The sequence below is a fragment of the Loxodonta africana genome, chromosome 8 (assembly GCF_030014295.1).
Source record: "Loxodonta africana isolate mLoxAfr1 chromosome 8, mLoxAfr1.hap2, whole genome shotgun sequence".
NCBI lineage: Eukaryota > Metazoa > Chordata > Mammalia > Proboscidea > Elephantidae > Loxodonta > Loxodonta africana.
This window is the reverse complement of record NC_087349.1, coordinates 36,860,592-36,874,982: the sequence shown is the minus strand read 5'-3', so window position 1 is coordinate 36,874,982 and position 14,391 is coordinate 36,860,592. Positions and strand designations below refer to the sequence as shown.

Genomic DNA, 14,391 nt, shown 5'->3' with positions numbered 1-14,391 from the left:
TCATTTCCGTTTTTAAAAATCATTTCTTACTTTATCAATCTGTGGGAATTTCAGCTTGTCATGTGGAACCTTTTCAGTGAAGTGCACCCATCTCTGGATGTACTATATACGTGAATATTAATCAGAATGCTGTATGTCTTTATTATCCAGTTCATCCCAGGAAATAAAATGTAAAGAGAGATTATGGGAAAATATACTTACTCTTGGCATTCTCTACATTGATTTAGGACAGATGAAAGAAGCAATAAAGGATGCTAACAAAGCTATTTCTTTGGACAGTCTAAACCTGGTAGGTTTGATAAATTTTAAAAGTAAAATAAATGACAAATAGTGGTATACTATTCCCCATGATTCTTGCTTTTATCAACCATGTTTGTTATTTTTTTACATATTGTAATTACTTCTCCCTGTTTTGTTGTATAGGAACCCTGGTGGCACAGTGATGAAGGTGTTCGGCTGCTAACCAAAAGGTCTGCAGTTCGAACCCACCAGGTGCTCCACGGGAGAAAAATGTGGCAGTCTGCTTCTGTAAAGATTTACAGCCTTGTAAACCCTATAAATTACTATGAGTTGTAATCGACTTGCTGGCAGTGGGTTTTTTTTCAAACCCTATGGGGCGGTTCTACTCTGTCCCACTGGGCCACCAAGAGTTGGAATCAATTCGACCTCAGTGAGTTTTTCAATTTATCGAATGTCTGTGCCATTGTATATCTCCTTGGCTAATTTTTGTATCAGCAAAAATTGTGCATCTTTTATACAAGAATAATACAAGAATAAAATTTAGGAAGACTTAGTTAAGTTAAAAACCCTACTGTAATCAATAAAATGATACTACAGCTGATTCACTACTACACAATATCTTCACAAAATGTGCCTAAAGAAAGAACTTTACTTCAGTGAAATAGATTGATAAGATGTTGCATTAGCATTATTAATAATTTTGTCACCAAATGGTATATGCCATTTTCTGATAAGTAGAGCAAATGAGTATAAACAATGTAAATGCATGGAGAACCCAAACCAAAACCCGTTGCTGTTGAATCAATTCCACCTTGTAGCGACCCTGTAGGAGAGAGTAGAACTGCCCCATAGGGCTTCCAAGGCTGTAAATCTTTAGGGAAGCAGACTGCCACATCTTCCTCCCACGGAGCAGCTGGTGGATTGAACCACCGACCTTTTGGTTAGCAGCTGAGCACTCAACCACTGCACCACCAGGCTCCTTAAATGCGTGGTGAATATTATTATAATTCTATAGCTGGAGAAGCCTAAAAGATATCTGATCCAATTCTCTCATTTTGCAGATGAGGAAACTGAGATCAAGGCAATTGATTAGTCAAAGTTTTGTGGACTCCAGGGCCACCAGGTTATAAATGGCACTAACAGTAGGGGGCACCATTTCCATAATCTATGCTTAGACCAGACTCCCTGGATGGTACAGATGGTTAAGCACTCAGCATCTTGGAAGAAAGGCCTGGTGATCTAAGTCTGAAAAACAAGCTATTGTAAGCCCTATGGAGCACAGTTCTACTATGACATGCATGGGGGTGCCATGAGTCAGAAGGACTCCATGACAACTAGTTGGCTGGTTGGTTGGTTATGTTTAAATCCTGTGAATGGCGCCCCTGGGTTTTACCTGCATAGTTACATAATTTTAGTATGGCCCCATTAGTTAACAAACTCTTAGGGCAAAAATCTCTGTCTTCCAATTCCTTGGTTGAGGCTTTTTCTACTAAGCTACATTAGTCTGCTTTATGTCTTTTTTGCTTTTTATTTTATTTTTTCTAAAGCCTAAACATTAACCACTTCTTTCCATGACTTTTGCATTTCTCAGGATGTGTACTGTGTTAGAGCGTTTGCGTGGAATTCATGCAAAGAAACCAAAAGGGCCATTTATGATTTGAACTATGGCCTTAGGCTAAATCCTTCTCACATTTGTACCTTAATATTGAGAGGGGCCATCACCAAGTCTATTACAGATACAAATGGGCAATTTGATGAGAATGAAGATCATGAAAAGGTAAATGCAATTTCCAAAAAGCTTTTGACATGATGAATTAGAAATGAATATGTTTTTTCTATTACCTAAAGTTTTAGCCCTAGTAAGAAATATGAAGTGAAAAGCATTAAACTAGTAAGTGTAATTTTTTGGGGGAGGGGGGAGGAGACTTAGAAATCATTGCATAATGGTAGTATTAACCTAGCCAAAAAGAAATTATAAAACAGAATAAGAAGACCCTGTGTATGTGAGTGATTTATAGATGCATCCCAAAAGTTCTCAAAGTATAATATACTAACACACACTTTTTGATTTTTAAATATCTTTGGAAGAAGGGGCCCTGGTGTCAGAGTGGTTAAGAGCTTGGCTGCTAACCGAAAGGTCGGCAGTTTGAATCCACCAGCCACCCCTTAGAAATCCAATGGGGCAGTTCTTCTCTGTCTTATAAGGTCGCTGTGAGTTGGAACCGACTCAATGGCAACAAAAGCTCATTTACATCTCTTATTTAGAATGAAAATTCATTTCCACTTCCTAACAGCATACTCATTTCCTTTTAGTTTTCCAAACGTTTTCTTTAATAAGCATACACTGTCCAGGATAATGGAGCCCTGGTGGCTCCATCGATTAAGAGCTCCAGTGGTTAAGAGCTCAGCTGCTAACGAAAAAAGGTCAGCAGTTCAAATCCACCAGCTGCTCCTTGGAAACCCTGTGGGGCAATTCTACTCTGTCCTGTAGGTGGCTATGAGTTGGAATCAACTCTACAGCAACAGGTTTGTTTTTTGGAAGAAGATATTTAAATTTTTTAAATGGTATAATACGCTAACATATATTTTTTATTTTTAAATATCTTTGGAAGAAGATATTTAAATCTTTTAACATCTTTGAAAGAAATATTTGAAAGAAACATTTACCTTTTATACCTGTTCTATCAGTGCCACACCAATGACATCTATCCATCAATTAAATATGAGATGAGTTGCAAACAGTCCTTTTACTTTTCCTGAAGCCCCACTTCGCAATCTGAAGCTACCTTTTGGTATTGTGGAAGAAGCGATCTTGTGGCCAGTCTGAAGTGATCCCCCCCGGGGAATGCTTTGAGGTTCAATCAAAAAAATTCAGAAAGCTTGGTTGGCTTTTGGTCCCTTTGTTTCAGTTGGATGTATTGCCAGTGATCACCTCAAAGCTCTTTTTGGGAGCTAATTCTTTCACCTGTGTTACTGGGTAGGAGGGCAAACTTTATCTGATCTTTGCCACAGATCTTTACGTAGGGTTTCTCAAACTCAGCATTATTGGATAATTCTTTGTTGTGTCCCTTACATTGTAAGGTGTTTAGCAGCATCCCTGACCTCTACCCACTAGATGCCAGCAGCAACCTCTCTCCCACCTGTGACAACCAAAGGTGCCTCTGTTGTTGTTAGGTGCTGTCGAGTCGATTTTTGACTCATAGCGACCTCATGTAACAGGGTAGAACTGCCCCATCAGGTTTTCTCGGCTGTAATCTTTACAGAAGCAGATTGCCAGACCTTTCTCTTCCAGAGCCGCTGGGTATGTTCGAGCCACCAACCTTGCAGTTAGCAACTGAGCACTTAACCATTGTGCCACCAGCGCTCATTAAAAGTGTCTCTACGTGCTGCCAAATGTCCTCTGTAGGCAAAATGGCCTCTAACTGAGAAGTGCTGCTTTAGTCTCTTGTTCTGCTTAATGCAGTCTTTGAAAAAGGCTCTGAGCAAAAACCATCTTATTTCTTGTTCGTGGGTGCAGAAGCAGTTAAGCTTTTTCAACTTTTGAAGCCCCAGATGTCTGGATATTTATCATTTTACCTCTTGCAAACTGGCCTGTTCCAGCTGATCTCATCTCTTTCTTAAAATGATTTGTTAGAAAAGTGGCAAGGAGCTGCTAGTGCACAGTGACATTCTGATTCTTTCCAGCTGCTCCCCTAGAGCTGTAAGCATGGTAGACAGAAGCTTTGCCTTAACAGAGAACAGTTCTACCGCAAGTTTTGCTGTGGCACAACAAGAGTTGCCCGAGTTTTAGCCTGCAGTGATCTTGTACCCCTTATTCCTGCTATCACACTTCTAAGCCAAAATCACGTGTTTTAAGCTTTTGTAATGACAGCATTCCATTTCCGAGTATCAATCTCTGCTTCAGATTTGAACTACACGGAAAAGCCAGCCATTTGAAGACCAAGGGAAAGAAGATTTTAGGGAGGGAAAAACAGCTAGTGGAAAGATGGAGGGCTGGGAACATACTTAGACCTTTTGGGAAACTGAAAGAAAGCCAGTATGGATGGACCATAGTGGGAAAGGGTAAAGCAGTAAGAGATGAGGTCGCTACGATAGACAGAGGCCAGATCTGTAGTACTTTCTGGCCAGTGTAGGAAGTTTGGATTTTATTCTGTGAGCAATGGAAATCCACTGAAGTGTTTTAAGCAGAGAAAGGGGGAGAGGGAAATTTGATCATCCTGAGTACTATGGGGAAAATGGATCACAGGGAAGCAAAAGTATGAGCAGGAAGTCCTATAAGAAGTTCATGTGAGATGTGATGGTTGCTTGGATTGGGGCTATAGCCAAAGAGATGGAGAAAAATAGACCATTGGCATGAGTTGTGTCTTAGAGTTGGAGGGACTCCTTGATGAATCGACTATCCATAGTGAGGGAAAAGAAGAATTAAGGATATTTACTGGAGTTTGGCTTCAGAAACTGTGGGAATGATGGTTTCATTTATTCAGCTGAGGAAGACTCTGAAGTAAAAGCAACTGTTTTGATCAAATTAAGTTTTAGATTCCATTAGTCAACCATGTGGTGGTAGTAAGTGGCCAGTTGGCTATGTGATTTAAGATTTCCGGGAAGATTCCAGGAACAGAGGTGTATACTTGAGAGTCACCAGCAGTTAGAGGGTATATCAACATTTGAAATTTGAGCACAGTAAAGAGGAATGAAAAAAGGAAACAGAGAAGGCCAACCAGAGAAGTAGGAAGAAACAGAAAGACTAGGTGTCAGGGATGTGTAATGAAAGATGGATTTTCTTTCTATTCCCAATTCCTAGTTTCTCTCCCCAGTATCCTTCCAGCAGGTGTAAGCAAATAGTATAAACCAGTGGATTCGTATTCTCTAAAGATACTCAAACACAGATAGGAAGATACCATAATACTAATTTATGATTTGCTTTCTTAACAGTGTATTTTGAAGCTCTACCCATGTTAACATGTTGATCTGTCTTTTTCTGTGACTTCACAGCATTTGAAATTCATTTTCATTGTCTAAGCAGCCCTCCATTTTTCAGATGTGTCTTATAAAAGGATAAAAAAAAAAAAAAGATACACACAATAATATAAAGAGTAAGAAGCCACCCAAACATGAAACGTTCCTATTTTAATTAATGAGGACTTGCAGCATCAGAGCTGACCTGAACTTTGAGATTTAATGATTGCCAAAGCTGAGGATTATAGAACCAGCAACGATGTAGAGTGAGCTACTCAATCTCCAAAAGAGAGAAATGTGGAAAAACCACAGTTTCCCTTGTGTGGTTTTCACCCACTCAAAAGTAATAGAATTCAGTGAATTCCTCCTGACAATGTAGTGCAATGGAGTTATTAAAACCATCCAATCATACACCCTGCTGCTGTTATCCTTACTCCAATTAAATAAAGAAAGTAGCTTATTCTGGTTTTATTGAGGTATAAGTAGAAAAATTCAACCTGCTGTTTTCTGAAACAGTAATAACGAGCTAAAACTTTGCTTCTCTGTGTCTGTATGTCTGAACAATTATGTTTCTTACCGTAGTCAAGCAATCAGCCTTATAAAAAGTCTAATCACTGGGTGCTTTTATTACCACTGAACTACTCAGACTCATTTGCTAGGTAGCTCGTAATTGTAAAACAGCTTTTTTTGCACACAGAAATAGACTTTGTATAATAATCAGTATACGATTAGTCACTATAAACAAACACATTACTTAAAACAGTAATGACTTCTGAGATAAAAATTTCTCACACTTTTGTTCACTTACTGATCATTGCGTTTAAGCATCATTAATGAGCCATTAGCAATTTGCGTTAATACAGTTGAGATGTCATCTTTTTTCCTTGATAGGTTTGTAAAACTTGCCCAAGTAATAAGCGTTTCTTGGATGTTACAGACTTCAGCGGTCCTAAGATGGCTGGTTTCTATGACAAGTAAGTGCTAGAACAGATGAGAAAAATTTAAACTACTTAAAAAACCTCATTGTTATAATGAAATAGGTTAGATCCTTTTCATTTTGTTAACAGCCAAGGTAGGCATAAGGAAGGAAACATGGAAAGTTTAAAACTTCGCTCCTCTTTCCTATTCATTCATCCAGAAAGAAGAGGATGGTGGCCTGGAGCATGGAAACAGTAGTAGCGATAGAGGAAAGTGCACAGACTGAAGAGAGATTTAGGACACAGAACAGACTGAACTTGGTGATAGTTTAAATATGGGAAAAGGGAATAAAGGGTGACTTCCAGATTTATTGATTGGTCATCTGGGCATATGGTGAGAGAATACACGGGGAGAGGCAATTGGGGGTGAGGATGGTTGTGGTTTTGGGTGAATTTGGGGTGCCTGTGAGACATCCAAGTTGATGAATCTCATGTTCAGGAGAGTGGTCCCTGATAGAGATTTGAGAATTATTAGTTAATTGGTGGCAACTGAAGCCATGAGAGTGGATGAAACAACTCAGAGAATGCATGTAAAGGAAGAAGAGAAGAGAACATGGGAAAGAGCCCTGAAAATCATCAACATTTAGGGGACAGATAGAGGGAGAGCTACTCTAAAGGAGACTGTGAAGCAATTGCCAGGTAAGCAGGAGGGAAACCAGCAGAGTGTTGTGCCAGGGAAGAGTATGCGTCAATGAGGGAGGGTCGACAGTGTCCAATCCCTTGAGATGTCAAGGAGAACAAAGACTTCAAAATAGCCATTAAGTTTAATGAAAAGGAGGATTTTTGTTTCTTTTGCTTTTTTTGTTTTACCTTGCTAGATCAGTTTCAGAAGAGTGGCGCAATTACAAGGTGGATTACAGTAGAGTAGGAGAGATTAGGAGTCCCTGCATGGCACAGTATGAGTTGGAATCGAATCAACCGCAACAGGTTTGGTTTTGGTTGGGGGTGGTCCGGTGGTTAAAGCACTTGGCCACTAACCAAAAGCTCAGTGGTTTGAACCCACCAGCCGCTCTGTAGGGGAAAGATGTGGCAGTCTGCTTCCGTAAAGATTATAGCCTTTGGAAACCCTATGGGGCAGTTCTTCTCTGTCCTATAGGGTCGCTATGAGTTGGAATCTACTCAAGGCAACAGGTTTTATGAGTGGTGCAGACAATTAAGCATTTGACTACTAGCCAAATGGTTGGCTGTTTGAACACACCCAGAGGTGCCTCAGAAGACAGGCCTGGCAATTTGCTTCTGAAGCCCCCATGGAGCAGTTCTACTCTGCACGCATGAGGTCACCATGAGTTGGAATCAACTTGAGGCAACTAACAACAGGAGGGAGTAAACGGGACGATTTAGAGAAAGGGAGTGTTGACACTCTTTCATGAGTTCATTGGTTAAATTGAGGAGTTGAGGGTGTTTTTGTTTTGTGTTGCTTTTTTAAGGAAACTTGGGATTTTTAATGTCCGAATGTCAATGGAAAGGAACTAGCAGAGAGAGAGAAGTTGAAATTAAGGTTCAGAGCCAGGTCCCCGAGAAGTCAGAAGGAAAAGGTGTTTGGAGCATGGTGGAGGGATAAGAGGAGGGGCTTTCTTGCATAAGCTCTTTAGTTTTGTGAGTTTTGTTTATTCATCCAAGTAATGAAGGATAATAATATCCTTCTATGATGTAGATATATTATGGAAAGTAATTGGATTAAAATTTTATGAACTTATTTTGACCTTTAGCATGCAGTCATTCTCCTTTTGTAAATAAATAAATTTATATAAGATATATAAAAATGTATATATATCCCCTCCCCATGGGAAATACACAGGACTTTAAAACATCCGAGAATTCTGTACACTGGAGAATTCTGTAAAATGAAGTAAGCATGAGAATTAATTTTTTTCATATTAATGGTGTTGCCTCTAATTAAAAATGTAAACAAAAGTTGAATTTTTATGAATCAAATTATGTTTGTAATACCCTAAGAAAATTCATAATTTAAAGGACTCAACGCTGAACCATCTCGAGAGAGGAAAAAAGATCATTTGTAATGTGAATGGTTATTCCCTAGTTCATATGATTGTAAAACTGGATTTCCATCTATAGCAGAAGTTAACAAACTTTTTCTGTAAAGGGCCAGATAGTAAATATTTTAGACTTTGTAGTCCAGAAGGTTGCAACTATTCAACTTTGCTGATGTAGCTGGAAAACAGCCACAGACAGTATGTAAAAGAATAGGCATGGCTATGTTCCAATAAAACTTTATTTAAAAAACTGGTGGAGGGTCAGATTTAGCCTGCAGGCTGTAATTTGCTAACCCCTGTTCTAGAGTTTTGTTAAAAGTGATACATGTTCGCGTATTTTAAAATAATAATAATGGTATCAACAGTGTATGTCCCAGTCCAACATCCAAAAATCAGCCTAACTGGCAAAGGGTGAACATGCTTTAGTGATTAGTGCAGGGAGTTAATTCTCATCCTATATGATAAGTATGAGACCTACATATTTGGAGTATGTCCTCAGAGTGGCCTTAGGTGTATGGTTAGGTGATTAATGAACATGAAACCTCATTAACTTGACATTTTCTAATTCGGAATGTGTGATATACTACTGTCTTTGTCTAATTCTTCTCTGATAGTAGAATGTTGAAAGGTTTGCCAGACTGGGTTGGCCCAAAGGAATGGGCTACTTGGGACTAGCATGGGGGTTGCAAAAGCCTGGAGTGGAGACAAACTACCAAAAGAGTGCCAATATCAGGGAGGAAAACATGTTCAAAACGTATTTTCAAACAGAGGAAACCTTGGACAAGCATCTAAAGGTGCAAAGCTGAACAAGGTTCAGTGAATGAAGGAATATAAGAAGTGAGTTGTACAAAAGGAGGTGGTCTGGATTAATTCCAGAAATGGCAGTCTTTATGCCCAATGCTACATTTTTAATGGCTTCATAAGCAAACTGGACCAATAAACACTTGACTCCCTAAAGACCATCACTGGGTGTGTGAGACCAAGCTTTTCTCACACTTCTGAGGGAAATTCAATACTCTCACTCCTGAGGTAGCAGGTGGGCTCTTGCAATTGCCTCTGAAGTTCCTACAACATAGCGCAATATTTGTATCGAATCATGAGAGCTAATTGCTGGATAATGAAACAGAAAGTAAGATCTCAGCAGGCTGGGCCAGGCAAGGAGTAGTGGAAGATGGATCATGAGGGCAGTGATAGAATGAGAAGATACTGAGGCTGACAGTTCACCTTAAAGGATTCTAAGTAGCAGGTCTGTTGCAGACTTTTGAGAATGATTCATGTTGTTTTCTATTCCTCCCTCCTCCCTTAAGACTTGGTGTTGGTCAGCATATTTTTTCTTGTATCACCTCAACATCATGGGATGATTCGGAGGTAATCCTGAATGACTTATTATAACTCTGGGCAATGGCTGACCATTAAGTTATTAGAACGGGGAAGTTAGAGGTTAGAAAAAAATTCTGCAGTGGCAAAAGAAGCAGCCCAATTGTGTTGTCACTAGAAGATATAGCAGAAGAGGTATCCCTCTAGCACTCACTGAAACCCTCAATCTTTGCATTTTCCTCTCCCCCCCCCACCTCCGCCTCCCTTTCTTTGTCTTCTTCTCCCCTCCCTTTATTTGGTAAAATGTTGAACTAGTCCCACTTTTCTCCTTATGCACTCATTTTTGACCATGGGCATTTCTCTTTGGGTCTGCTAAAGACTCCCAAATAGTGTGGGTAGGTCTTCCTGTGTCCCCCTCCGTGTTTACCAGGGATCATTCTCCTCTCAGAACCTGAGCTCAGGCTTGGTGTTGATGCATGTTTATTTTTTCTTCTGTCCCAGCTACCTGAGAGCCTGGGCAGGGAAAATGGCTCAGGCCTGGGCAGCTATACTACATCTGTGTTCTTTTAACCTGAAATTATGTTCCACCTTGGCACAAAGGGCCCCTCCATGGATTGGGGTCTCCATTTTCCCATAGAAGGGCTCTCACACTGAGCTGATGTACAGACCTCTCTGGTCTCAGACATCACTGACTTACTCCTCGGACCCCTACTCCTGCACACCCAATCTGGGCAAGGTTTTGTGTGATTCTATGACCTTTCTTATGAAAACCTTACTCCTCACACTTTCCCTGCCTGTCTTCTACTGGTAGAAATTTTTAAAGAGAAGAATCTTTGTGATTCTTATAGCCCATGCCAAAGCTTTGTCCACTGACTGTAGGGAAGATGGGTCCTGTTAGGGGGTTCTTTCTTTGTCTCATAGCTTACTGACTGCCGTGGATTGGATTGTGTCCCTCCAAAATATATGACAATGTGAGTAGGCCATGATTCCTAATATTGCGTAGTTGTCCTCCATTTTATGATCTGATGTAATTGTCCTACGCGTTGTAAATCCTCGTCTCTGACTGTGGTTAATGAGGCAAGACTAGGTTATGTTAAAGAAGATTAGGGTGGGATGCCACATCCTTACTTAGGTCCCAACCCTGATCCGATGTAAGGGAAGTTTTCCTGGGGTGTGCCTGCATCACCTTTTATCTTAGAAGAGATAAAAGGAAAGAGAAGCAATCAGAGAGAGGGAGTTCATTATCATCAAGAAAGAAGAGCGAGGAGTGGAGCACATCCTTTGGATCTGGTATCCTTGCACTGAGAACCTACTAAACCCAGGGAAAGAATGAAGCCAAGACACATGGATATCTCCAACGAACATTGGGCCCACAGATGTTGAAAGAAAACAGAGATGTTCCCCCAGAGCCGACAGAGAGAAATAGCCTTCCTCTAGCTAGAGTTAGCACCCTGAATTTGGACTTCTAGCCTCCTAAACCGTGAGAGCGTAAATTTCTGTTTGTTAAAGCCATCCACTTGTAGTATTTCTGTTATAGTGGCACTAGATAACTAAGACACCCACCATACTAGGCAATATTGTCCCACCACGTTGGGGTTAATGATTTTTTTTTTTTTTTTGAGAATTTTGTCTACTTTTTTCAATCCTGCTACAGTTTTCCCAAGAGGCAATAGCATGTTGATTCCTGACGTTTTCTTCATTTTGTTCCAAATTGTTCAGGATTTGGGTAATATTTTCTGAAGTGTGTGCCTGACTTTGAGCACTGAGATACAGTCATGAATAAAATAGTTCCTGCTTATGGCCTAGTGAGAGAGGATGAGTAAATACAAGTTATATGCATTTACAACCCGATATGATGAATTTCAACAAAATTTCAAGTAAATACATGTTGCGGGATTCAGTAATTATTGATAATAGAAATGAAAGTTCATAGGAGTCATTATTTTTTATTATAAAAAAATTTTTTTTTATAGATTAGAGAAACAGATTGGTGATTTTTTAAAAAAGAAAAATATTTTTGAAATTTTGCCTAAAATTAAAATTTTGCATAAAACTTCTGGGCTTCAGAGGGAAAAAACATAAATATTTGGCAACCTAAGTGTCTGTTGTTACATGGTTAGGAATCTTTTAATGTCCCCTCAGTATGCCCTTGAAGGAAAAGATTCGCACCAGCTAGTCAACGTGGAAAATTTTCATTAATTTAACAGCTGTCTTTTCTGCTTTTAGCTACTAGTTTATTTTCCCCTTGCTCTTTGAAAAAGAATGGTGTATGTATAAATACTAGGTATACACTGTAAGGCGTAGGCATAAATGATATAATCTGGAATTGTTAAAATGCATTTTGTCTAAATTGTTGTTCCATGGAAGAAAGAAAACTATGGTATTTTATTTACGTAATTGGGAACACATGATATATTTATTTTAGCCCAATGTCTTGTCAAGATTATATCCAAATGTCTTGTCAAGATTTTCACAACAGAAAATTTAAATTCTGCATTGTTGTTTTTAAAACAAGCATTTTTTTCATTTATGCTGCTAAATCCATTTTCATTGAGAAACAAAAGTACTGGTTCATCTTTGTATCAGTGGTCTTCTTTGTCCTCTGTAGCTTCCTTGCAATCGGGCCCTGCACTCATGTTTTTAAAGGTATGATCTTGGATATAATGAAATAAATACATAAATAAAACCCCAGAAACGTGTAAAAGCATTACCTTCTATCAGCTGCCTTCCTTCAATACCTACAGCGAGATTGAAATCCTGTCCTATTTGTGTGAACCAGCCCTCAACACTGGAGGGAGGAAGAGCAGTAATACCAGGGCCACCCACATGCTACCAGGAAGAACATTCTGGGTCTTCCTACAGCAGTGTCAGGAGAGGGAGTTGCAAGGAATGTTAACTACACCTTTATCCAATCCTAGAGAAAAAAAAAAAAAAGAGAAGATATCAAAAATGCAAACCTGCAGAAGGCTGCCCTACACAGATTTATATCAGCTCCATATCTGGGTATCATGAAGAATTTTATTAATTACTTCTTTAACGAAAATTTCTATTGTGCTTTTGCCTCCCTCAGTCTGCAAGCTTACTCCTTCTGAGATAAAGATTATATTCTTTTAGTACCTACCCTATAAAACACTATTTTTTTTTTTTATCTTTAAGCTACTTTTGGGTCTTGAGGAGTGCCTTAAGGAGGAGACAATCCAAATCCTTCATGATTTTTTAAAAGTACTTATTTCACCTCTTCTCAGCCTTTATATTTCTAGATCAGAGAGGCCATTTTCTTTAAGGACATTATTCTCCAAGTCCTTTCATTCCTACTTAGCCAGGCCATCAGAGAAATGGAATCCCACAGCTAGGTGTTCACATGCTCATACTTCTGTGTCTCAGGTCTTTCAGTCCATCTTTGCTGTTTTGTGTCTTCAGGTCCATGTAGAAAGCAAGTAAACTGCCTGGAAGTGTTCTATGTGTGAGTGGTGTATCAATTAGAGGCCTTTGCTTGCGAGCAACAGGCCAATAAAAAATGAATTTATTGGAAGAATCAGCTCACCAAATTCCAGAAAGAACAGGAACAAGGGCTATCTCAGGACCTTGGTAGTAGTCTTACTGGGCAGGTCTGGGAACATTATACAAAAGCTGGACAATGAATAAAGAAGACTGAAGAAGAATTGAAGCCCTTGAATTGTGATGTTGGTGAAGAATATTAAATATACCACAAACTGCCAGAAGAAGGAGCAAATCTGTCTTGGAAGAAGTACAACCAGAATGCCCCTTAGAAGTGAGGGTGGTGAGACTTAGACTCACATGCTTTGGATGTGTTATCAGAAGGGACCAGTCCCTGGAGAAGGACCTCATGCTTAGTAAAGTAGAGGGTCAACGAAAAAAGAGGGCCTTTAATGAGATGGATTGACACAGTGGCGGCAACAATGTGTTCAAGCATGATAATTGTGAGGATGGTGCAGGATCAGGCAGTGTTGATGGCACCTAACAACAACAACTGGGAACATTTTGCTTCACGTTTTTGAGAAATGAATACATTAATGTATTATGACAATAGAAGCCCTGGGGGCACAAACGGTTAAGCACTTGGTGCTAACCAAAAAGTTGGCGGTTCAAGCCCCCAGTGGCTCCTTGGAAGAAAGACCTGATGATCTGCTTCTGTAGGTTATGGCCAAGAAAACCCTACCGGGCAGTTTTACTCTTTCACATAGGGCTGTTAGGAGTTGAAAATGACTTGAGACACCTCACAACACAACAAAGTTATGACAATGGCCTCATCTTAACCTTGTAAATGTAATTTAAAAAAAAAGAAAAGAAACCTCAAATAAACAGAACCCAACACACAGAAAAGAACTTATTTCTCCTCCTTTTGGGAAGTAAACTGTCTATATATATATATATATGTATAAGAATATGAAAATGATCATGCCCTTTTAACCAGTGATTTCAACCTTACAGCAATAAAAAATCTTATACATGTTATTTGTTAAGTTACATTCTTGGTAACTTTTCAAAATGCCTTTAGTCTTGACTTTCACTTTGAGAATACCTTTAGAAATTATGATTCTGTGGAAGTCAAAATTTAATAAGTATTTTGAAAATATTTCTTTGATAGCTTTATGACCATGAGAGTTAACACTTTCAAATTTGTGGCTCAGAAGTACAATAATCCCTCTCAAGGATACCATTTCTAAAGATGGTCAAAGAGTCTGAGTCAGTGTCTTGGGCAGGGACCCATAATACACAGAGAGCTGGTTTAGCTGCTTCTCTGGATCTAAGGTGCTCTTGCTTCAGCAGAGAGTGCTTTTAACTTGGAATTTGAATCCACCTTAGCACCAAGTCTTATGAAGTGAAAGGTCAGCTGTTTAATCAAATAGTTCTAATTAAATAATAATGGCTGTTTGTGTTATGTA

The 14,391-nt window shown here is 39.2% G+C and overlaps 1 long non-coding RNA gene across 1 annotated transcript in view; it reads left to right on the top strand.

Moving 5' to 3' along the window:
• Window positions 1–11,115, top strand: part of LOC111749739 (uncharacterized) — a 30,908-nt gene extending 19,793 nt beyond the window's left edge. Inside the window, exons 3-4 of the long non-coding RNA XR_002784943.2 lie at window positions 228–6,170; window positions 6,335–11,115. This is a non-coding gene — a long non-coding RNA (uncharacterized LOC111749739). The remainder of the gene's footprint in view (window positions 1–227; window positions 6,171–6,334) is intronic.
• The last annotated feature ends 3,276 nt before the right edge of the window (window positions 11,116–14,391 follow it).